The sequence below is a fragment of the Acomys minous genome, assembly GCF_964271855.1.
Source record: "Acomys minous genome assembly, chromosome: 7".
Taxonomy (NCBI): domain Eukaryota; kingdom Metazoa; phylum Chordata; class Mammalia; order Rodentia; family Muridae; genus Acomys; species Acomys minous.
Window position 1 is genome coordinate 59,098,187 of NC_140488.1, and position 26,966 is coordinate 59,125,152.

The following is a 26,966-nucleotide window of genomic DNA, read 5'->3' on the forward strand; positions in this document are numbered from 1 at the left end:
CATGGGCAGATTTACCAAAAGCAAAAATAATCCAGAAACAAAATAGCACAATTAGCAATTTTCATAAAATTCAAGATCGTTGGTGATAACTTTATTGTAATGATGATATCTTAAAAAACTATTGAATGGATAAGTAGTTTGTACCTAAAATGCATTACTATTTGAAAAAACTATATGTCTCTTCATCAAATATTATTTTAAACACAATAAAGCATCTCCATTATTACTTAGAAACACAGCTTTTAATTAAAACATTTTACTTTAATTGCTGTTCCTATTTATTTTTTAATAGTAAGATTTTGCAGTATTGATTACCACTTTTTTGGAAATGGACAGAAATATAAATCAAGATTTTTCTTTAATATCAGTGGGTACCATATTACAGTTCTAGTGTTATAGGTAACAATAATGTATTGAGGAAAGGAAAATAGATAAGGAAACATGTGAGAAGAATGTGTACATGCCTGTATTGAAACACTACACAGCACACATGGAAAATTTATGTAATTTTTTAGTATTAATATATAAGTATGATTTATACAAAATATTTCCCTCCAAATACATCTGTAATCTTTCAAAATGTAACTAATTATATTGAATAAAATGTACTATCAGTGCTGTTTAAAAAATCCTGAAGGCTTTTCTCCTTCCCAGTAAATATTCATTAATATTGTATAAAGGCATCAAGTGTTTGGACATATGATAAACTAAATCATCAATTTTTAAAAGTAGGATTGAACTGATCATCTAACAGAAGTGGCTGATTTAATCTTTCATACATTGTAGACAGGAAAAATAGAACAAAGGTGTCTGAATGAGTAATACATCAATTATCTCATGTCATTTGTTTGATTTCGTCTCACTATACTTGATGCCCCATATTTTAATTTTAACCAGAAAGAGGGATAAATGTAAGCCTTGCTTGACTGTTAAAAATCTAAGTAGAAACAGTTTTAATCCAGGTAGATACAAAGGAAACTAACAGTGCAGGGAGTTTCCAACATATAAAACAAAGTCAACTACATATATTTAATAACCAGATTGAGGTGACAAAGAGCATACCCGACTATGAGTACAGTCTTTAAACACTTATAAACAATAAACATATTCTTACAGTGCCCACATAAAATTGTAAAGGCCCAAAGTTTCTTTAATCGGCAGTTTTCCTATAACAAATGAGAATTTTATCAATAAACTGAGCTAGGTTCTCTTTCCATGCCTTGTGATCTCCAGGGCAGTGTAATAAGCATTACTGGAAGTGAAATTAACTCTTTCAAGCACTAAGCAGTAATTTTCAATAGTACCCTTATGATCCACCAAAAGATAAGAAAATGTTGAAACCAATCATGTGTAGTTTGCTCACAATGGTCCATTGATTCTGTATTCGAACCTGGAATAATTTGTGGTTTGATGCTCCACACCCCATGATAAATAAAAATATCAGGGAACAATAATAGCTTATTTTTGCTGTCTCTGTTATGTTGTGTTTTTGCCTGCTTTGTGCCACTATTTAACCTGTGAATTCAAGGATTTTTTTCAAAGGGGAAAAGAAAGCAAATTTTTGTTTTTTAGTATTATAAAAGGTAAATTTTATCTTAACTTACATGTATCCCATTATGAAGAAGACTACAGACTAGGTTTAAGTGAGACAGAAAGGCATAAGGAATTCAATTCAATAGATATTTCACATAGTTATAACTTTAGACATTTAATATGGCTTTGGAGAGCTTTGCATAGATACTAGATTTTATTCTAAATGAGTAGATCATGTGGAGATCAGAATGAAAGAATTAGTAGAATTCCTTTAAACAAAATTTTCAATTATATTGGCACTAGAGTATGGAAAAGAAAAGAGTAAGTATATATACTGTTAGGGAAAATGTGGATGAGAAGACTGTAAAAAATTTTGAAAATGGTTAGAATTATTGGTTACTAAAGTCCAGGCCTGGCTTCAGCCACAATTTAGAAGTGTAAAATATGTATAAATTGTTTTGTTGATGTTGTTGCTAATAATTTTTGTTTTTACTAATTAAACATTTTTATTATTTTTTACATATACATTTATATTATTACATGTATATATAATAAACTACCTATAGAAAAAAGAAAGATGACAATCAGGAATTATACAAATATTACATTCTTAGTGTTTTGGATATTTGTATTTGACAGCCATAAGGCGGTTCTTTGGTACTCATCATCCTCTTTGAGTTATACTGGGTGTTGTCAGGAGTTAACCTGTTTCATTGTCAGTAAATCATAAAGATAATAAAAACATTTAAAATGCCATATTCTTCTTGTCTCTGAGATTTTTGAAGACCTTATCCAACTAGCCTACCTTATCTTTCTATAGAATCACATCTATCTGCTATACTTAAGATGTATATTCTTGTGATAAAAGTAGACTACTGACTGAAAAGACCATGATTTGATCAGCTAACAATTAAGAATCAAATGGGAGAAGGAAATATGTATAAATATTTAATTAACTCTAATCAATACCATCACAATAACAAAATGCGTGGAATTACCTGCCAATAATGTTTGAGAAACTTTCAGCAGGCTTCCAGAAACTTGCCATGTTTTGCAATCTTGCAAAAAATTGTGAAGTTTTCTTCTTTGTTAATGAGCATCTGATTATTTTGACTTTTCAGAGACAATTGCACTAAACTCTATGACATAATTAAGGAAAATGCATAGGAAACACAGACATGATTCTTAAAGGGTCAGGATAGATGATGGGAGAACTAGTCTATTTTAATGACCTTTAAATGAGACAGTAAAGTTATGACTCATCTTGGAAAATTGTGAAAAATATAATGTTGAAAACCTCTATATCTTATTCACTAGAAAGCATTAAAAATTAAATATACATGATTTAGATACTAAGGAAATTATATAGTAAAGTCAATTCCACCTAAAATCAGTGACATTAAAATGATTTAGATTTCATATCTTGACTGAAACATTATATGTCAAGTAATTTTCCTGGGCATTATTATAGTTTGCTTTATATAAGTGACTGTCAGATGCTTAAATATATTTTTCAGCTACTATCTAAGATTATATGGATTTTATAATGATTCATTCATGCATGGGTTAACCACTAAGCACAAGTGATAAATTGAATATTCATGGATGAATGAAAAGGGAAACTATATGGTTATACTTTTCATGCTTCTCTAGCTATACCATATATAATATCTAATAAACCTAATTTATGAGTCATATTTCAGTCTTTCTTGGCTTTAATACTCATAGTCCCTTGGGCTATTAAACTTGTTCTGCAGTTCTCCTATCCTTCAGCTAAGGAATAATCAGTGAAAATTGCTTTGGGCCTGAATGTACTATATTATTTGGCATTTGTACAGTTAGTATATGAAAATTCAGCTACTGTGAGGGCATTTGCATACAATTCATTTTTATACAAATCCACAAGACCTAGTTAATTGTATTCCAAAGAAATAAGAAAATCAAATGTTATTAGAGTATAACAATAACATTGTTGCTATAGTAGTGACTATCATTGGGATACATGTGTAAATAAACAGAAATATTTACATAGATCCCACTATACAAAGGCATACACTGTATTTATGATGCAAATGTGAATACAGAAAATTACATATCCATTAAAAATCCCAGCATAAAGAAGTTTTAAAGGTGTTCCTAAACAGAATAGTAACAGCCATTAACTGGCAATATATACATTTCTAGAAAGTATTGAATTAATATATATTAATTTTCATTTACAAAAATGAAAACACAAAATGTTTTGAAACTAATGATTAACTGAAGAGGTGTGACTTTCTCTCTTTTAAGTAGTCATTTTCTTCAGTTTGTTTATTTTCTTGTCAGAAACTAGGTCTTCCAAACAATAACCAAAATAGTTATAGCTTTCATGCTTTTATGAAAAATGGAGAAATCCGGTGAGAGAATAGAAATGTAAATTGTTTTTCTTAAACCATATTCTATACTATATCCTATTTGATGTAAAAGGCAAGTACTTAGAAACACATTCTCACAAAACTTTATTAAGTAAAATTGAAAAAAAAACTACTTTTCTACAAATTTCCAAATGCAGCCTGTTAAAATATATTTCTCTTTGCAATGTATTGTCAATCCATGATGTTTTATCTGAAGACTTCCCTTTTGAATGTTCTTGAACCACGTGGGAAATGCATCCCTCCATTGCCTCCATTTATTTGTATGTGGGTAATCTATAGCAAAAGTCAGCACATTTTTTTTCCTGCAAAGGACCAGGCAATAAATAATTTATGTTTATTGGTTCATACATTTACTATTTAAGTTACTCAATGCTGACACTAATTTTTACAGGTGATTCAAAAGAGAATAAGCATGGCTTTCTTCAAATAATGTATGGACACTACAATGTACATTTCATATAATTTTTATATATCACCGATCATTTTAGCTTCTTCATACTTTTCTTTTTTAATAATTGATTTGTTATCCCCTCACTTGTATCCTCCCTTTCCCCTCCCTCCTTCTTTCCCCCTATTTTACTCCCCTAGGTCTGTGACAGAATGGGACCTCCTACCCTACCATATGGTCACTGCCTACTAAGTCTCATCCTGGTAGCCTGTTTAACCTTTCTTAGAGTGCCACCAAGCCTCCTCACCAAGGGTAAGTTGTCAAATACAGGGCACTAGATTTCATGTCAGAGTCAGTCTCTGCTTTCCACACTGTCAAGAATGTCTTCTCCATTGGCTAGATCTGAGTAAAGGGTTCAATGTTTACTGCATGTATTGTCCTTGGTTGGTATATTAGTTTGAGATGAACCCCCAAGAGTCAAGATCTGCCAGTCATGATGTTCTTCTTGTAGGTTTCTATAAGAAGGACCCTCTGGATCTTTCTATTTCCCCATTCTCCCATGCTTCTCTCACCTAGAGTACCAATAGGAAGTCCTGGCATCTTTCCCAATCTTCTGATAAGTGAAGACTTTCATGGGGCATCCCTTTTGGGCTAGTGTTGAATTATAAGTGAGTATATACCATGTGAGTCTCTCTGTGTCTGGGTTAACTCATTCGGTATGATAATTTCTAGTTCCATCCATTTTTCCATAGATTTCAGGATTTCCTTGTTTTTAATAGCTGAGTAGTATTCTATAGTGTAAATGTGCCACAGTTTCTTTATCCATTCTTCGACAGAGGGACATTTAGGTTGTTTCCAGGTTCTGGCTATTACGAATAACGCTGCTATGAACATGGTGGAGTGTATGTCCTTGTTGTTTGGTGGAACATCTTTCAGGTATACTCCAAGGAGATGAATAGCTGGGTCTTGAAGTGCCCAATTCCCAGTTTTCTGAGAAAAGGACAGACTGATTTCAAAAGAGGTTGTATAAGTTTGCTCTCCCATCAGCAATGAAGGAGTGTTCCCCTATCTCCACATCCTTGCCAGCATGTGTTTCATTTCAGTTTTTTGATCTTAACCATTCTGATGGGTATAAGATGAAATCTCAGAGTTGTTTTGATTCGCATTTCCCTGATGACTAAGGATGTTGAGCATTTCTTTAAGTGTGTCTCAGCCATTCTATATTCCTCTGTTGAGAATTCTCTGTTTAGTTCTGAGCCCCATTTCTTACCTCTTACTTCCTATACACACACACACACACACACACACACACACACACACACACGACAAACATTGTAACTGTAATCAGATATTGCTATAGTATGGGCTTCTTAAAAGGCCTGTTGTGCTAAATAGTCAAAGGTGATATAATCTCCCATGGCGGGGAGCTCCAAGTGGTTTTCAAGTAATTGAAAAAAGTACAAAGCACTGTATTTTTTACCACATTTCAACTTCTCACCAAAGTGAAAAGATTCGTTCCACTACAATTTCAGGCCAGGAGGCAACAAGCTTGCTATATGATCAAAGGCAACTATGATCCAGAAAGCTTTTTCTGTTTATACACTCACTTCATAATGTATTTCTTAAAGTAAGAGAAAGCAGATGAGCACAGATACAATGCCTACATTATATTATATAAATAAAAACAAAATTCTCACAAATTTATTGACATTAATATTTAAATGAATACTATTAAATTATAGGTAACTATGTATATTATAGGTATTATGTATAGGTAGTATGTATGTTTAATAACTCAAAGGTTCACACAATTTTCAAGTATTTGATATTATTGACTTGACTTCAATAATCAACGTGAAGGCAAAAGTATTTTACTCTGTATTTTTTGATGAATTAGTATAAAACTGCTTAAATTATAATTATAATAATTAATCATAGTGATTATTAATTTCAACTCAATTTGCATTTTCTAGTTACTAAAATTGGCATATTTATTATTACATTTATCTTCTAAAATGTTTATATTTATAATAAATATAGATCTAGCTATTTTCAATGCTATATGTCTATCTAGACATTATTTGAAAAGCAATGTGTGATAGGACTTGGATTGAGAATCAATCAAAACATTATGTTTCACATATTAATTTAGCTATTAAAAGCAAGGAAACGTTGAAATTTGCAGAAAAATGGATGGAACTAGAAACAGTGATCCTGAGTAAGGTAACCCAGATACAGAAAAACATGCATGATACATATTCACTTATATGAGGATTTTAGCCATATAATATAGGATAAGCATACTATAATCCACAAACTTAAAGAAGTTTTGTAAAAAGTAGGATGATAGTGAGGATGCTTAATTATCATTTAGAAGGACAAATAGAATAGACACCAGAAGCTGTTGAAGAGAAGGAACAGGACATAAGTCAAGCACAGAGATCCTCTGTAAGACTCCCCCCAGACGTGGAGAATTGAAGCAGATTCTGGGACTCACAGCCAAACTTTGGGGTGGAGCACAAGGAGTCTTATGGAAGAGTTGGAGGATAGAAAGTCCTGCAGAAGACAAGAGCTCCACAAGGATACCAATGGTTCCAACAAATTCAGGTGGCCACATGTGGGGTTAGGGGTCGGGGTGAGGTGCTAGAGAGACTGATGCAGCAAGCAAGGACCATGCATGGTGAGGAGCTAGACCTTCTACTCAAATATAAGTCCCATAATATGGGAGTAGGGGATAACTCTGATGTGGACTCTGGTGCTCATTTATTGATCACTTCCTCCAGGCCACAGAAGAGTAGGATATAGGCAGACCAGATGAAACTTGATAGGTAAGGGTCAGATGATATGGGAGGAGGGCTCCCCTTTCTCAGGACTAGGGGAGAGGGGTAGCGGGAGTGAGAGTAGGATGATGGGACTGGGAGGAGACAAAGGAGAGTGCTACAATTGGGATGTAAATTAAATATTAAAATTATTAATAAAATAAATTCCATTTTTCCTGACACCTTTGAAAACAAACTATATAAATGGGCCAAAGTAGGTGGGATTTTAAATAGCAAAATTTACAGAAATCTCCGTATAATAACAAATTGTTTATTTGGGGTTTGGTATCTGTACACTTCATAACCTTGTAAACCATGATTATCTATTTGCAATAGTTATCATTAGAGAAAACCAATATATTTTACTGAATTAGAAAGATCTTCTTCAGTAGTATTATGGAGGTGTACTAGATCTATCTTTATGAAGTCATGGATGATTTTTTATAAATAAAGGCATATGTCAATTTAAATATCTACTTACAAGTGTACTTATCTCTGTGTAAGTATTGGTTAAAAGATATACTTTCAGAGAATTATTGCTTAAAGATTTTTTTTACCACTTTGCTCTAGTTATTTAAAAATATTCTACATTTTCATTTCCTAGGGAAAATTCTCTCATAGAACCAAATCACAAAGTGAATATGCTTCCTAAAGCAGCACAGATGTGAGGAAAAATTTTACATGTGGGATAACTTCCCTTTGCCCATTTAAGGAAGTATCATATATTCACAGCTGGAATGTCTCTAGTAAGATATTTTCTAGGGTAAAACCAGCTGCCTTTTTACTATCTCCTAAAGACAAGCCACTCAGCTGCACATCAGAATGTTTCTCCATTCAACAAAAATAAAATATGTTCCTTATGAACACACAGCTGTTCTATAAATGCAGTACCACTTCATTATTTTTATATAAGGCAATGAAAGATGATGTTTCTAAACTTTTAAGGAAAGAAAGACAAATGATAGGTTTACCTATTAGGTTGCTGAAATACCACATATGTCAATGTTATTTAAAAGATATTAGAGTATTCGGTAGGAGACTTAAACATGTAGTCTAATTACTGTGCCAGAATTGTTACCCTGAAATATTATGTCTGATTCTATGACTGACAAGAGTAACAGTTACCATTTAATTTAAAATTTCATTCCACTACATGAGTTTTAATTTTTTCTAATGTTGGTTCCAAAAGTTAATTAACATTTTTATCAATGAATCTTTACAGATTTACCTATCACATCATCCGTTTATCTGTCTATAAGTCTTACTTTTTGTGTTGTTGTGATAACCTATCCTGTTAAAAGCAGCAGAATGTAAACAGGATTTATTATTGCACAAATTTACAGAGTAATAGTGTCTGTTACTGTGGGGAATGCATGAATGTATATATGAAAGGCGTGGTAACAAGAAAAAGAAAATAGACAGGTAACATGCACACATGTAGAGAGTAAAAAATGAAGTTGGGTCAGTCTGAAAAACTTAAAGGCTCACCCGAATAAGTCACTTCCAGTAAATGTCTAAGTATTTTCTTTGTTTTTATTTGTTTGTTTGTTTGTGTGCTTTTTTGTTGTTGTTGTTGTTGTTGTTTTGGTTCTTAAGACAGGGTTTCTTTTGTAGCCTTGGCTGTCCTGGCCTCCCTCTGTAGACCAGGCTGGCCTCAAACTGACAGAGATCTGCTGCCTCTGCCTCCAGACTTCTAGGATTAAATGCATGTGCCACACTTCCTGGAAAATCTACAATTAAAAGGTTCACAACATTCACAAAGAGCTCCTTCACAAGGGGATTGAATGTCAAGATCGATGAGGCAGTGAAGAACATTGCATATCCAAATTACAATATATAATTTTCTACACTGTCTACCCTCTCTCAAAAAATTAAAACCAGAAAGTTAAAATCAAAACAAAGAAGCAAGCAAACAAAAACTCAATAAGATGAGAAGTATCCAAACAAAACAAAATATGCCATGATGTTTTAGTCAAATACTTCTAAGGATCTTGATGGTACAATATTGATAAAACTGTTAGAAAATTATTTGAACCTTATATAATAAGTAAGGATATTGTTGAGGTAAAGACATGAAAATATGTTATCCATTATGAAAATAATTGGAAAGAACAAAGTTTGTACTTCTTAATTTCTAAGATGCTTTAAGGCTATAAACTTTCTCATCTATATAATTTTGTATATTTAGATGTACATTACCCTGTTGCTATAAACTAATCAAAGAATTTATAATCTGTCTTATGAAATCCTATATATTTCATAGTTGATTATACCTTATATTGAGTGAAGTAATATTTTAACCAGGACCTATGAATGAAGAGTTTGTTGGTCTTCTACTAAGTTATAGCTTTCCTAATATTTATCTACAACAAGAAAAACCCTACATATATAATAATTTAATCAAATATTTTGAATGAAAACAATATCAAACCCCTTGTGTACACAGGAAAATATGTGGACCATGAATTAATATGCCAATAGAAGAACTGGGAGTCCAAAATAGTACCTACATATTAACCATTTTGATGAAATTGTAATAATTCCAGAAACAAAACCATTTCATTGACTGTATTTATAAGAAGAGAATAAGAAGAAATAATTTCATAATCACCCCATAAAATAAATATGTTGATTGTTATGTATAAATTTCTTTCAAAGTTCAAAATTTGAATAGGTATTTATAATTAAGGATTAGCAAACATTTTGGGTAATTTATTGTAAATTAAAATGTTGAATTGCATATTTTATTCACAGAATCTGATTTATTGTATAAAAGTCAACTTAGGTTTTAATCAAGGATTACTTTTCATAGAATTTTAAAGATGTCATTTTTAAAATGCTTGAGTACTTAGGGATTTGTATTAAGTTGTTGTGAAATTTTCATTTCAACCTCTGTTGAAAAGTATGAAAACAGAATTTGATTTTTAAAATATTCTCATTATATTGCTGGAAAATCGCTCAACCATTAAATATCAAGACGAATAACCACAAAAAGAACAAAATATTCTCAGTTTAAAATATAATTTATAGGCCCCAGTCAGTGAGCTGCCTCTGAGGACTCAGCTACCTCCCCCTTAAGCCCTCTTCCTTCCTTATGCTTCATCCCCCTGCCTGCCTAATCCTGAAGCTGCCTTCTGCGGGCCATATCTATTGAGGAAAAGGAATCATATCATATGTCCACTATCCAGAACCTCCACTCTTTAGACCCATTTGCTGATGCAAGTAAAGGGTGATGACCTACTTCCTGCTGGCACTGAGGATTATATCCATATAAGAATTCAACAGAGAAATAAATGGCAGGAAGACCCTTACTACTGATCGCTAATGATTATGATAAAAAGAAACCAGTAATGGCATTTAAAAAGAAATTTGCCTGCAATAGTACTGTAATTGAACATCCAGAATATGGAGAAGTTATTCAGCTACAGGATGACCAGTGCATGAACATATGCCAGTTCCTGATAGAGACTGGACTGGCTAAGGACGACCAGCTGAAGGTTCATGGGTTTTAGGTGCTTGTGGCTCCGAAGCTTAAATGAGGACTTCCTTACAATGAGTAGAACTTCCCTTCTGTCCCTTGTCACAAGTTTAAAAACCTCACAGCTTGCATAATGTAACCATTTGGGGTCTGCTTTTAACTTAGACTAGTGTAACTCCTCCATGCAATAAACTGAAAAGAGCCATGCTGTCTAGTCTGGAAGTCCTTTATTTAAATAGGCCAAGAAGTAAGCCCTGTCAGTGTCCAACATGAAACAAAGCAGTAAAAAATGTTTCAGCCAAACCCAAAAGCTCCACAGATGTCTCTCTAGAGAGCCCCTATCCTAGAAGAATTTCACCACTTGAACAGCCCAAGTAAACCAGAGGATGGGTAACAAGGAGTCGCCTGCAATAAGAACCTCTGGCATCTAACCAGGTAGGCAGAATTCAGAAAGGGCCACATTTCCAGAGGTCATGAACATCTGCTGCACTGCCAGGGTCACCTCTAACCAGGGATGCTGAAACAGCTGAAGGGCTAGGCCAGCCTGATACCAGTTTAAACTAACGACAGGGGAACATATACCAAACTGAAGCCATTGGTCATGTGCCTAGCTGCAGAAGTTTCAACTCAGTAACTGCAGCTGCCCAGAGCCATGTGAAGGAACAAACTGGTCTTCTGCTTTTCTTTTCCCTTCCAGTTTAAATGTTATGGAATGTATTTAAACCCTTACTTGAGTAAAGCTTGTTTTTAGAAATTAATAACAATTATATAATTTACATAACTTTAACTGTATATTGAATAAAATTTATGCTACAATAACTATAAAATATTATTTAAATTACCTTTATAGTATTCAAAATATTTTATATGAGAATCGAATCTTTTTTCTCAATTAGGAATTGCAAATATAATGTGTATGACAATTTTTGTGCAGAATATAATCATTTAGAATGTGTAAGAATATTGAAGTTAATGTGTAAACTCAGAACTTTTAATGTTCATAATGAAACAGGGATTACTAGAGCAAAAATAAACCAAAAAAAATATTCATGTTGTTCTTATCATGATTGTTTGCTTGGTATGCAGTATGGAACAAAACAATTTTTATTATTCCCATGATTTCCTTAACCTTTGTTTTACACAATACCATTTTTCCCTTTTAGTATACATGAAATTTGGAATCGAATATATTTAATTTTTAAAATTCAAATACAAAAACATGTTCTTAATGATTTCCAGATGTACTGGGAAATACTGTATACAATTGTAGCAAACATCAGTGATGTTTTAATAATTCAATTAGTCTTACCTGGAAGCTAAGAAAATTGAACAAAAATAAGTGTTTTGAAAAGAATTAAAATCATGACCTTGTCAAATTGTACTAACTGGAATAAACTAGGATTTTATAATATAGAGTTCATTGAAATTTGTTAGCTATACAAAAATAAACTTTATCAGCTGAATTTGCACATTGTTAATCGTATTTTTATCATTTTAATCTATTAAGCAGAAGTGAGAAGTAGCTATTTTTCTTCAAACCAAGCCACCAGAAGTAGCTCATGGGCTACATATGTTTTTTCCTCAAATTGAACTCTTATCTAAAGATGATATGTTATTGTCTCTTCATGGACAATTACATTTTACTTTGATTATTGTAACAATCTGAGCAGATCATAAGTAATATAGTATATTAAATATACTCTTAAAAGTATAAAAAGAAAAAAGTAAAAATAAAATTAGAGACTAATTTATATGTAAGTATAATATGCATCCAATATGTGCTATATTAAATATTTGCCTTCACTTCATAATGCAATATTAAAGTTGATGAGAATCCATTCTATTAAAATCTAAAGTAATCTATACTATGTAAAGGAACAAAAAAATTAAAGAAATATAGAAAATCCAGATTTATAATTAAATGGACACATTCTGGAATTATCATACAAGCAAGCCATATAAAAACTTACTTGCTTAGAAAACTATGTTTAACATTATGAGTTACATGTGGAATATCATCATATAATTTTTTGAAAAACTAAGCTTGTAGCTAGTTTTTGTTCCAACATTGACCAGCCAAGAAAAAAAAAAAAGAGAGAGAGAGAGAGAGAGAAGAAGAAGAAATAAATAAATAAATAAAAGAGAGAAAGAATGAAAGAAAGTAGAAGAGAATAAATGAGCAGCCAATTATATCAAGGATAGTTTATATATGAATCCAGCCAAAGTCTCCTATAATCATAGTGCTCTCACTTGACACAACAGAATCTGTTCACCTAGAAGTTCTCTTATGTGTATTAACTTGAGAAAACTTTTATATCTTATTTTTTGATGTATAATAAAATAATAAAACTTTTATTTAGTCCTTAACCCAGAATAAGAGTGCTAAGACTATAAGAGACATTATTAGATATCTGTTTTAAATTAGACATCTAATGCTATTGTTTTGAAACTACTTATTTTAAACTATTAGAAGGAAACAAGGCTGCTACTCTTGTCCCTATAACCCTAAACCACACAGCTTTGATGAGGATGAAAATTAAATAATAAAAGAAAATTTAGACCATACCGGAATGTTTGAATCCATACCAGCAATGAGATGCAAGTTACTACAAAAAGGTGTCTCTTCTCTTGATCTAACTGTTCCCATTTCTCTAACATCTCACAAAATCAGTGCTATCTTTGATCAGGTAACATAGATTCTCTTCTCCATTCCTTAAAACTATATGAGGTAGGAAAGAAATGTTCTATTTATTCTACTAATTTTATACTAGTTATGTAGCAATTTTAGTGAGTACCTAATGTGGCCTCTTTCTAAACATTTTGCTCTGATGTTTCATGGGAAAGAATCTTGTTTCTAAGATGTATGAATGTAATTATTAAAATAGTATTATGTATTTTAAGTGTTCTGATGCTTAAATTACAATATTCTAGGCAAGGAATTTTGTTTTCATGAAACAAAATTAAAGTAGAAAATCCATTAGTCAAAATATATTTATAGGCAATATACTGGCTGATTTTTATATTCTTTCACAGAAACTATGCCAGGGTCCAAGCAAGAGGAAGAGCAAAACAGCTCTATTCTTAGATTGCGGCCCACCAGTTAGTAAATCCATGATGGCTGTGTCTCTGTGAGGCATAACCCCAAGAACTATGTGTCCTGAGGACTTCATGCTTTTATGGAACATAGCTCTGCTTGTTATCCATGAGGTCCTTTTAATCCCCTTAATATGTGAATTGTTTGAGTATTATAAAGGGGGCTTTCATTCCCTCACTGGGCAGTATCATTGGTACTCACAATAACAAGGCTTGATCTCTTTCAGGCATTGCTGCTGGAGCAGATTATTGCTTCAACCATCATCTTTGAAAACAACCTGAATATGTAGATTGCTAACTACCCTAAGAAAGAATTTGGAAAAATAGAGTGTTCAACAAGGTTAGGTAAAGATGTTTTTGCTAGTGGCTCTGACATAGCTTTCTAGGAAGCTTTTTTTCTTAGGGAAAAATAGATTGTTTAGCAATGTAAGGTAAAGATGTTTTTGCTATTGGCCCTGATGAGGGAAATGTTAGGAGACAATTGAAGCATAAAGTATACTCTTATTAATAAAGCTTGGGATGTTTTGTGGTTGGCAAAGCCAGCACAATGGTCCATAACAGCGTTGGCTGATATGAGTCTTTCAAGCTGGGCTGGTGACTGAGATGGCGATGAATTTCCTTATTCTATTTTCTGCCCTCAGCTTCCTGATATGATTTAATAAAATATATTAATGAGTAGATGAGCACCTTTAGGACTTAAAATTAAAATGGCTGATTATTTTTATATGGGATTTAGATTTATGATTCTTTTAAGAACTTTATAATATTACTTTTTAAGAAAATCGATCCCTTCTTTGTAACTTTGTAACTGGAAATTGCAGCCTGCTAGTAAAGAAAAGCTGCTGAACTGTACCCCTTGTATACGCAGGTAATTAATTTTATTCCTTCTCAAGTCTCTAATGATGTTGAAGACCAGATAGTTTAGTTTTAAAATTAAGCTTAGTTGTTTAGGGGTTAAGATGTTTTAAAGCCCAGACAGATGTTTAGAGTTGATAATGATGAGCTATGATAGTTATTAACGTTCAGAATTTTAGATGCACCAAGATAGGAAAGATGTTTTCTTCTAGGCTACCAAATACAAATAGGCAGAACACTAAGAATGTAACATTTATATAATTCCTGATTTTGTCATTGTTCTTGTTATAGGTAGTTTATTGTACATATGTGTAATAATATAAATGTATATGGAAGAAATAAAAGAATATTTAATAAAAAAGATGAAAAACAGGGAAAAAAGAAAAGCTGACTGAGAAATTACCTTGCTTGCTTATACTCTCTTAATATATAACAAGTTGGTAGGGTACAATGTATGTGGATTCTTGGAAATACTTGTTATTCTTGTTTGTTTCTCATCCATAATAAATAAAACATTTGGTCATGTGAAAGTATTAGGGAACATGATTTTATTACCTATATCCATTCTAATCATTTGTTTATAGAAAAATAGAATGTAAACGTATTGTGATTTTTGTACTAATGGAAAGATTTCATTTTGGCAAATAAACTATGGAAGAAAAAATAGTTAGAAGAAGAAGCTTGTTGAAACCTACCTGCTGGAATCTGTCTTCCTTCATCACCAAGTGTGTGTGTGTGTGTGTGTGTGTGTGTGTGTGTGTTTGTATTCATAAACGCATGTGCACATGCTCATGCGTATTTCTTTTCTCTCCTTTCCATTTCTTTTTTAGATGCTTGCCACTATCAATAGAAGCCTTTGCTAGTAGCCATCAGCTCTAGCCCCTCGTAGGAGCCATCAGCCCTACCTCCAGCTTGTACCATCAGTGGAAGCTATTGCCAGTAACAATCAGTTCCAGCCTGGAAGATTACCCTCTAAGAAAATTTGCAGGGTCACCAGCCAGCCAGCCACAAGATTCATGTCTCAGCTCAGTTTTCCCCATTTGATGTTGAAGCTGGACTTCGATAAAACAAGATATTAGTTTGGCAGTAGGATTAATAAATATGTGTATATGCCTAGCACAGTGTTGCAAATAGATAATACATAAACATCACCCTCAATAATTCTATAATTGGAAGTGCTTGTACCTTGAAATAATTGGTAAAAGTAAATGAGGGAAAATAAATATATGCTTATAAAACTGATATATTATTTATGATAAATTACTGAACTATATGTTGGGGTTCAGAATAGCAACAATATATAGTATTTTCTATACTATTCTATATCAGCAATATTAGCAAATACGACCATGACTATATGAAACAATAATAAAAAGAGTAACACAAAATATAAAAGTAATTTAAATATGTGTTATTTTTAATTTATAGAAAAGAAATTGCTTGCTAAAGGCTCTTATTAAAAAAATTGACAGTCGACATGTTAGCTCTTCAATGTACATATGAAAAAAATTTACAGGACCAAAGAAATACTAGTCAGTGAAAATTCTAAAGTCTATAAGGTAATATTCTTCAAACTATCACAATATTTTTATACACTCTACTATCTAGTTCCTGTTCTTAAATGGAAGGCTCACAGATTCAATAATCAATTCTTATTCTTTTCCTCAAGCTAATGTGAACTACTAATCTTGCTGTACATTGTGTTTTTGTCTTCTCCGTTTTTTTTGTACTTGTTTTGTTAACTTTTTGTTACACTTTTCAAAGAATTTGTTTGACAGGGGTACATGAAACACATGTGTCTGGCAGTCAGAGAAAACTTTGCAGTAGTAATGACTTATATCTTATATCCTTCCTTACACCTGGTAGTTTCCAAGATTCAAACTCAGTTTATTAGGCTTGGGATTTTATATCTTGACCTCTAAGTCTTAATACTATCTAATTTGCTTGGTTTGGGATATTTCACATTAACAAAATCATGTATGTTGGCTCTTGTGACTTTGTTTTGATGTATGGTTTGCCGTAAAGTGCTTAAGGTACATGCATGCAGTAGATATTTCATAACTACATTCACTCTATTTTAGGAACAAAATATGCTATTATGTTGCTATAACACACTTTTTTCCTAGGTATCCAAACACAAAAATTGGCATTCTTATCTTTTGGTACATGAGAATAGCACATTATATATATATCATTACCACACACAGACCTTCCATCGATTCTACACTATTATTGTTAATTTTAAAGTAATCATTATTAAGAGATAATAGAAGAGTGGAAGGAATGACTCAGCCTCTAAGAGGAATTGTTGCTCTTGCAGAAAAACAAGGTTTGTTCTTAAGGCCTATATGGAGACTCACATAAACTGTAACTCCAGTTCCAGAGAATCTAACACCCTCCATTGGCACCATGCATGAAAGTGTTACATAGATATATATGCATGCAAAACATTCATATATACAAAAATGAATATATAATAAAAAACTAGTGGTTTACTTAAAAGTGTTTAGAGGAGTAACTCAAATTTACATTGGCCTACTTTCTTCCACAACTCAGGTTTAGAAGTACATTGTGTGTATAATGATATATAAAAATAAGGGTGTGTACTAATTATTTATTATATGCATCTTATATGACTGGAAAGAATAATTTGCAATTTAAGAAGGGGCATTTCTCCATGGCAAATGGTATATAAGCCAGGATGATAGTAAAAGAACAAAGATATGCATCTGACAATATTTATAAGGTGTGTTTGCTTTTATCCAACCAAGTTGAAGTAAGAAAACATCACATCTTTCCCACTGAAATATTTTTTGACCACAGTTGCACATACAATAAAAGGAATATAATTATAAATCCTTCATCCTTCTCCATGTAAGGAAGAAGAGGCATTGAAAACTACACTTGAGAAGTGTTTCAAAAGGGCTTCAGAATTGTTAGATGAGATAAATAATAATGGAGCAGTGTACTATCTTTTCATACTGTTATGGCTATATGCAAAAAGAGAAATGATAAGACATGATGACTAGGCTAACAAAAAGAAACAGACTCAGCAAGTTGTATTTATATATATTTGTTTATACATGTACACACATATATGTTTATAAAATATAGTTAATGTATGATATACCTGAAATTAGCTTAGAGTACAGACCTTATGTGTTAATGCCAGACCATATAAAAAGGCTAGTATAGAAAGAGAATACTATACTTATCATAATGTACATATATAACAAAACATAGATTTGGATAACTTAATATATACATTCTTCTAACCACACCATAGTGAAGCAGAAACACAAAAGAAAAGAAAGAAGGGTATTTATGGATATAATGTTCTTCTAGCAGCTTTATGAAGAAAATGTTTTAATTGAAGCCCTGGAAATAATTGACATGAGGCTGTAGACAATCAGCAGGCAGGTAAAATTTTTGTACATGGCTTTAATAATGAATTTAAGTATAAATGAAGCCAGACCAATTAGCCCACAGAAACTTTACTTCTTCAGCCAAGGAGAAGGGAAGAATACCCTAACAAGCCTATTTCCTTATATTTCCTTGGAAGCATCCTGGCTAAGCAGTTTTGTCAGTCTTACAGGAGATTTTTTATGTCCTGATAAAATTAGATTTCTGTAAATGTTCAGCTCTCTCTTTGTCATTTCATGGAAACATGGTTTCACTGTAATGGCATCTTCTTTCTCCTATAATCCTGAACTTCTCGTGCTTAAAAAGTCTAGGGGAGACTAAAAGCCAAGATAGCAAACTGTTTTAGTATAAATCTTAAAGTAAAATAAAAAATGTTCCATGCACTTAACTTGCAGCTGCCCACCTGGAAAATTATAGTTTAAAACAGTGGTAGTAATAATAAATTTTGTTAATCTTTCAAATAAGTCAGAACTCTTATCATTGAGGAAAAACTTGAAAGAAGAAACAATTTGTTCTAATTTCTGACTCCAGGTTAAAAGGCAGTGCATAATATATGCTCAAAATTACATTTCAGAGAGTACAACTGATCTCCTCAAAACACATCACACCTTGCAACTAATTAACAAGAACACGGACATGGCAGGCTTGTTAATCTGAAAAAAAAAAAAACAAATGAATTTCATCTTCATGGGCTGAGTATGCTCATCTGTGTAAATAAATTGTGGCTGATTTGCAAAATGTTAATAATGTCTGCAAATGAACATTAGTATAAACTATTTGTTCATAAGAAAAGCCAGAAGACTATTTTTTGCACTCTTGAATTTCCATTCCTAAATTCAGTACCTAGCATATTTTGGGACTTTATCAAATGTTTGATAAAAGGATAAATTAAATGATGAAAAACCTAGATTACTGCTGTCTGGGTGCACTTCAAATTATATCCCCATTAATACCAGTAGTGAAAAGGAATCTACAGTGGTCAAAACAAGTTTTCAATGTAACTAAAAAGAAGATGAATCTTTGCTTTACTTAATATTTGCTGTGCTATGTAATTCTAAGCTTGGTATCACAATAAGAGCCTAAAAATAACGAATATTGGAAGCAACATGGACTCCAGATTTGTAAACTACTAGAAACCACTTATAAAATTGCCAAAAACAACTAAATAGTGAAACCAAATCCAGGTGCATTATTCAGAACTACACTCCCTAGATGACAAAGAATTGCAGTTACATCACCAAGAGGCTCATTGCCATGCATTACTATGGTATATATGGGAAGAAACATAGGATGGCTCATGAGACTGCCTAAGTAAGAAGTATGATACATCAAGCACCTGCCAGCAGATTCCCCATATATTCAATTTGCTTATTCTCAGTTGTTGATTCAAGGTACTCAACAGATAAGTGTTCATATTATTACCTCTCTGGATCCATGGCTCACTCATTCCCTGACTCATTCTGGGTATGGCCCTGGCCTTTCACATTGCAGATGGACTTACCTCTTAGTCTTTACTCTCGACCATGACCTAAAAAAAGTTTATCTCTCTAAAGGCAGCTGTTTCAGGGGTTACAAACTGCTGAGCACATCTGTGAGGTGTTGTCCCAACTACATCTTTTGAAGGCAGCCCACATAAAAGGAAATGGAAGAAGGAAACTCTATCTTTCACCTTCTGTCTCTCATTCTAACTAGCATGTATATCCATTATGTTACTGTGGCCAGAAATCAATCCAAATTCATCAGAATGCTGAAGACCTGCAGTTCTCCATGAATTCTCCACAGCTCCAGCTCCAGATTTGGACTACCAAGACAATCAGGCTCATGGACTGAACTACTGGATTATATGCCTTTCCATTATGTGACAGTCATTTTGCGATGACCTCAAAAATATCCTGTAAACCATTCTAATAAGTACATAAATACAACCTTCTCTGTCTCCATAATGTTAAATGTGTGTGTGTATGTTTCCAATACTGACCATTTGGTATAGGATAACCAACTGATGTGGCCTTCCTTGGAGTAGACTATTTCTCTTGCTCTCTGCATTCCTTGGTTGCCTGTAGTTGTTGTGGAAGGTTGATGACTCTTGTGCTTTACCTAGCCCATATTAGCATGTCTGTTGTTATTGTCCTTGCTCAGGTCATGTGGAGGCAGTCATGTTAATGAAATTTCCTGAGTATAGTATAGCTTCTATACCATTTCAAGAAGCCACAGTAATCTCACATCAAACTCCTTGTTTTTCCAGTTTGACTCTGTAGAGATTAGAGGTGAGTTTGATGCTACATATTTTCCTTCTTGCAACAATACACTACCCAATGAATTGTATATCATTTTAATTTTAAAATTGAACATCTGCATAAGAAAGCCAACAGCTAATCATTTCATTTTGAAAGAAATTAGTGAAAAACTAAACTGTCCTGGCTAATTGATTGCATATATTGACTAACAGGTAGGTAATTCTTTGTTAAATACCCTGTTATGCTTAGCATGAAGACATAGAAATTGAAATATACCCAGAAGATGCTCCAGCACACAACAAGAAAATTTGCTCAACCGTGTTCATAGCAGCCTTATTCATAATAGCCAGATCATGGAAACAGCCTAAGTGTCCCTCAGTAGAAGAGTGGATAAAGAAACTGTGGTACATATACACTATGGAATACTACTCAGCTATTAAAAACAAGGAATTCCCGAAATTTGTGGACAAGTGGATTGAACTACAAATGATCATAATGGGTGAGTTAACCCAGAAGCAGAAAGACTCAAATGGTATATACTCACTTATATCTGCATACTAACCCAAGGGGCATATCCCATGAAAGACTTCACTTACCAGGAAACTGAGACAGAGGGGAGGACATCCCATTGAGACTCTGGATGAGAGAAGCATGGGAGAATAGCAAAGTAGAAGGATCCAGAGGGTCCTAGAAACCTACAAGTAGAACATTATGATAGGCAGATTTGGGCCCAGCGGTCCTGCTCAAACTAAGGCACCAGCCAAGGACAATACAGGCAGTAAACTTTAAACCCCTACCCAGATTTAGCCAATGGTCAGAACAGTCTCCACAGTTTAGAGGAGAGTGGGATATGACTTTCTCACGTACTCTGGTGCCTCACATTTGACCATGTCCCATGGAAGGGGAGATCTGGTGGCACTCAGAGGAAGGACAGCAGGTTACCAAGAAGAGAATTGATACCCTATGAGCATATACGGGAGAGGTAATCCCCCTCAGGAACAGTCATAGGGGAGGGGAATAAGGGGAAAATGGGAGGGAGGGAAGAATGGGAGGATACAAGGGGTGGGATAACCATTGAGATGTAACAAGAATAAATTAATTAAAAAAATGAAAACAGTGTTAATTCTTTCAGAAAGTAACAATATACTGACAAAGGTAAAACAAATTAAGCTATTCTAATTTAAATTTATTATAAGTACATTCTATCCTGCAGATCAAAGTAATTAAATAATATCCACTCAGTTTGTTCAATCAAATCTTGCTTAATTATGATCACTTGAATACATAATCAGCTACATACTTTTGTCTACTTAAGAAGTTTTGACTTTTCCTATTAAACTGTATGTGATATATTATAATTACAACCATACTGACAATATGGTTACCGAATATATTGCTACAGTTTATAGTTATTTGTATAAAAAGTAAAATTTCAATAATATACTTAAGGAAAGAAAGATGATATTGTTATTGTATAACCAATAAATTTGCTCTTCCTTGGAGAGATTATTTCTTACACTACACCATTTCTTAGTCACCTGTGGTTGTTTATGCATGGTTAAGCCTCTTTTCCTCAACATACTTTGGAGATAGGGAGAGTTATCCTGTCCAGTAACAGGCTCCCTAATTGGTCAATGAATACCAAGTGGTGAATCCTAAAATTTAATGCACACAAGTAACAAAATGAACTCAGTATGTTGTATTTATATATTTGAGCAGATATAACAATAATAAAGAAAAAACTAACAATTTCATAGGGAGACAAGGGACATGGCTATGGTTGGAGGGAGGAAAAGGGGAATGAGGTAAATATATTATTTTATTAAATATATTTTATATTGCATATATACATTTATATTATTATACATATAAACAATAACCTACCTAGAGAAAGAAGAAAATGATACAATCAGGAGTTACATAAATGTTACATTCATAGTGTTTTGGCTATTTGTATTTGGCTGCCTTGAAAAAACATTCTCATATCTTGATGCATCTAAAATTCTGAATGTTCATCAATATCTATCATATCTCCTCATTATCAACATAAAACATCTATCTAGATCTAAAAACATCTGTAAATCTAAACTATCTTGTCTCAACCCCATCAGAGACTTGAGAAGGAATAAAATTAATTACCTTAGTATAGAGGGATACCAGATAAGCAGCTTCCCAAATAAGAAGATGACAGAGACAGTTTGCTGCCTGAACAGTCACCCAAAATTCTCTATAAGATTTGAGCATCATCTTCAGCTTTCTGGCTCAATATATCTGGCAGAAATATTTGTGAGTAAGGAGCTATTGAGGACTTACTTGGTTACCCTGTCTTGGCAGAGTTTGGCCATTGAATATGCCTGCATCCAAGTTTTCAGATTATTAGGCTGAATTCTGCCTGTGATAAAAAAAAAAAAAAGGACATTTTGCCCAGTGGATGTTTGCCACATTTGAAGCCATCTCCATAAGGAGGTTTTTTGTTGCTCATTATCCTCTTTGAAGTAAGCTGGCTGTTACCAGGAGTTAACCTGTTTAATTGTCAAAGAATCTTTAAAATAATGGAAATATCATTAAATGCCATATTCTGTATGTCTCTGAGGTTTTTGAAGACCTTATCTAACTATTTTACCTTATCTTTCTTTATAATCATATCTATCTGTTAAATATAGAATATATATTATTGTGACAAAAATAGACTGATAACTGATATGACAATGATTTCATTAACTAACAATTAACTTGTAAAACTTACTTATCCTAAACAGACTGCAATAACATTTTCAAAGTATTGGAAGTAAACCTTGTATTACAATTGAGTTGTGTTGGTACAATAAGGCGTACTTTAGTAGAAATATTATATATATTGTATGTGAATAATAGTCTTCAATTTTAATTCTATACTAATGTATCTAAAACAAAACTTAGTTTGCATTTATATACAAATTCTATATCAGTGAATTAAAAGTAACCTTGTAAGTAACAATTAAGGTGTTAAATTGAGGAGTTGATTCACTAATCTACTTTTTGTTTTATCATCCCTATATATTTCTATTTCCACCTCTTTCTTTGCAACCCCTATCTCCAACCCTAAGAATGAAAGATAAAGAAAAGGAGAGACATCCCTGAGTCTAACCTTGTTTTCTCTCTCAATAAGACCAATAATAACTTCTAACCAACTCCCAATGAAAATAAACATTTATTGCCCAAGAAAGCAACCAAAAACCTATCCAGCCTCCCTTAAGGGAAATGGGGTGTTGTTCTCTTAAGTTTTCTTCAGGCTGATTTTGGATGAATAATACCTTCATAGGGACCCAAATAAAATTGGGGGAAATTGTTTAGCAAGCTAGGAATAGCATTTGTAGCCCAGTTTCTAATTGTTGAGAAATTTTTGGCTTAACTAGAGTCTTATGTTGGACAGTCTGAAATGCTGGACCAATTGTGATTGGAAACTTTCTATGAAGCTTTCCTGGGAGCTGTCTTATTCTCATCAGGATTAGCAAGTGAAGCACTTGGTGCTGGAACATGAAGGATGCAGGATATTAGTATCCACCATGACAGTAGGAATTAATATACTCTAATTAAAATATATTACTTGAATGTAAATTAAAATGAAGCAAAACATAGGAAGGTGAAAACATTTGAATTGGATCCATCATGGTAAAGTAATATGAGCCTGCTCAATGGTGACTAGGCCTAATTTCACTACCAAAGACTTCATATTTCTATATCAACGAACACTTTGCAGGTATGATTAAGAGAGAATTCTTCTTTGGTGTCTGGAGAGATCATTCAGCAGCTAAGGTCATATTGCTCTTGAAGAGGAATAGTGTTCAATTTCTAGCATCCACTTAGTAGCTTACAACCATGTGTAATTCTAGTTTTAGGGAGTCTATCATCCTCTTGTGGCCTAAGGCATACATATAGTGCACAAATGTTTATGGAGATAAACGTGAATGAGAGAGAGAGAGAGAGAGAGAGAGAGAGAGAGAGAGAGAGAGAGAGAGGGAGGGAGAGAGAGAGAGGAGAGAGAGAGAGAGAGAGAGAGAGAGAGAGAGAGAGAGAGAGAGAGAGAGAGACTAAATTCTTAGATATCGAAAATAGTCCGAGGTTACATAAGAGAGCTCAGTTCAATAAGTGTTTAAAAAATAGGTGTAAAGACATGTGTAATAAGGAACATGAAAGGAATGCAAAGTTTTGCTTTGAACATTAAGAAATAGGTCCTTGGGTAAGGAAAGTAGCTTTTCCTTGCCTGGAAAAGGCAAGAAGAGAGATTTTCCTCCAGAGGGTATAGAAAGATATATAACCATATTGTCCTCATGATTTCAGTGCACTTAGATATTTGTGAGATTTCTAATTTAAAATTTTCACTTTAATAGAATTATATTATTGTTAACCAATACATTTTTAATAGCCTAGTACAAAAAGAGAAAAGAAATACATATATACGATTTGCTGTTGCAATGACTTAGTGAAAACTGAGGTTTTTAAAGATTGAATTTAAAAGAAATTTGGCATATATGGGATTCAATTAATTTGAATCTATATTAACTTTATTTCCCTAAAGTATCTTGAATTTTTAGACATTTACTTTTTGGCAGGCATAATTTATGATTATACCCAAAAGAAAAACCTGCCACTTGGTAATGCCAGTATTTTTAGATGAGTTGGTCTATTTTTTTCTTACCTCATCACATACAATCTACTTTTAAGAAGAGGCTGAGGTTATCTGTGCTGAAATAAGCTTATTTGAGCTAATCACTGAAAGAAATAGATTCCTAAGGAATGAAGCCAGATATCAAAGTGGGAGAGGAGGCATCTGTGGTCCTCAGTGTGGTGTTATATATCCCTGTGGGAGGCTAAAAAACATCTGTGCTTCATAAAATTCTTCCATGAAAGAGTTATGCTTCTTCATCAGACATTTCAGGCTTAAAAAAGGATGCATTTTAAAAAGGGAATTTTCCTGTACCAGCATTTAACTTAGCATTTAGCTTATTTTTATGCTGAATTAATTTAAATTTTCCAATAAAGTAGATTTCAGGCAAGAAGCATAGTTTTTGAGTTTTATCTTTTCCGAAGTGCTAAGAATGTTAAGTTGAAAGAAAATAGGTAAAATAGGGACATATTTACAAAGTAAAATCCAGATGTAAGTTTCATAAAAATGTCATCGAGAAATGACCAGGTCTCTATTGCAGTGTGTCCAAATTCTTTGAACAATGCAAATATTAAAGAGAAAAAACAGCTTTTTATGTGTGTTTCATACTGCACAAAAATAATAAACCTAGACTTCTAATAATATGACAGAATATATAACCTGACACAAAACTCATAGAACAGTTGGAGAAAATATAATAGCATTCCCAAAAATGAAAGCAGTGTTCAGAGGAACAAAACAGACAAACCTGACTTCTAGGCTGCTCTAGTGATGACATTGACAGAAGAGGGAGTTGCAGGTTCTCAATTCCTTTGATTAGTTTGCAATGAAGGTGTTTGAGGTTTGGTCTTATATTCATAGGAAGTGAGAATTTAGAAATTAGGTCCTTAGACAAAGTCAAGACCTTTTCAAAACTACAAATCAGAAAAACAAAATTCCATGAAAATTTTCTTTGGATATGTACCTCCTAGTACATACTTAAAGTGATCTTCATGTTAAGAAGTTTGTAATGACAATTTATGTTGTTCAAAGGTATTGATAATATTCAAATTGAATTGAAAATAAAAACTGAACATCAAGCAGATGATCATTCTGTGTGGCCTTAAAGTAGTAAACTCAAAAATTTTTAGAAGAACAAGTTAAAGACAAATTACATTTATAAAAATAAATTACCTCTAAAGATCAGCTCAGAGTTTCAAATTCACAGTGGAAGACTTTGCAACCAATCTACTAGAGCAAGAATAATCTATGTGGAAGCTCACCTACAAAGAAATCTGACTCTCCATTCCCAGTAACTATCACTTGCCAATTATCTCCTCTTCATCTTTGTACATACAGGTACCAAACACTAAGTAGAGTCATTGAGTATTTATACTTCTTTTTTTTTTTTTTTTTTTTTTTTTGGTTTTTTGAGACAGGGTCTCTCTGTGTTGTGTTAGCCTTGACTGTCCTGGACTCGCTTTGTAGACCAGGCTGGCCGTGAACTCATAGTGATCCACCTGCTTCTGCCTCCCGAGTGCTGGGATTAAAGGCATGCACCACCATGCCCGGCTTATACTTCATTTTTGAGAGCCAATAAAGTTAAGAGAAAGGTAGTTGAAAAAGTAAGTGAGGAATTAGAGGTGAAGGCATATAGTGTGCATGTGACCAAAACATACTATAAACATGTATGAAATTCTCAAACAAACAAACCAGGCACAAGGTGACATATCCCTGTAATCCCAGTACTCAGGGAGCAGAGGTAGGCAAATTTCTTTGTGATTGAGGCCAGCCTAGTCTACAAAGCAAGTGCAAGGCAGCCAAGGCTACACAGAGGAACCCTTTCTCGGAAAACCAAAAGAAAGAAATAAAGCACATAACAATGTATGAAAAAGACAAAGAGGAAAAGGAAATAGATTTTTAATTGTAAAATAATACTCTTGAACTTAGGTGTAGAATAACAATTTCAAAAATGTATGTAATTTAAAAAATAGTAAAAGTTAAGTTACCCTAAAGATAATAACAATTATCAAAACAAATGTACCCATTGTTACAGAAGGAAATGTTAAGAACTGGTAATGTTAATAAAACCACAGCTCTCA

At 33.0% G+C, this 26,966-nt stretch overlaps 1 protein-coding gene and 1 pseudogene across 4 annotated transcripts in view; one reads left to right on the forward strand and one right to left on the reverse strand.

The window, feature by feature from the left end:
- The window catches only part of PCDH11X (protocadherin 11 X-linked), a 663,262-nt gene that overhangs the window by 403,239 nt on the left and 233,057 nt on the right, over positions 1-26,966 (reverse strand). The gene's annotated exons all lie outside the window — the stretch shown is intronic.
- Positions 10,328-10,833, forward strand: LOC311601746 (eukaryotic translation initiation factor 1-like; annotated as a pseudogene). Its single transcript has one exon. The product of its transcript is annotated as a eukaryotic translation initiation factor 1-like (transcript).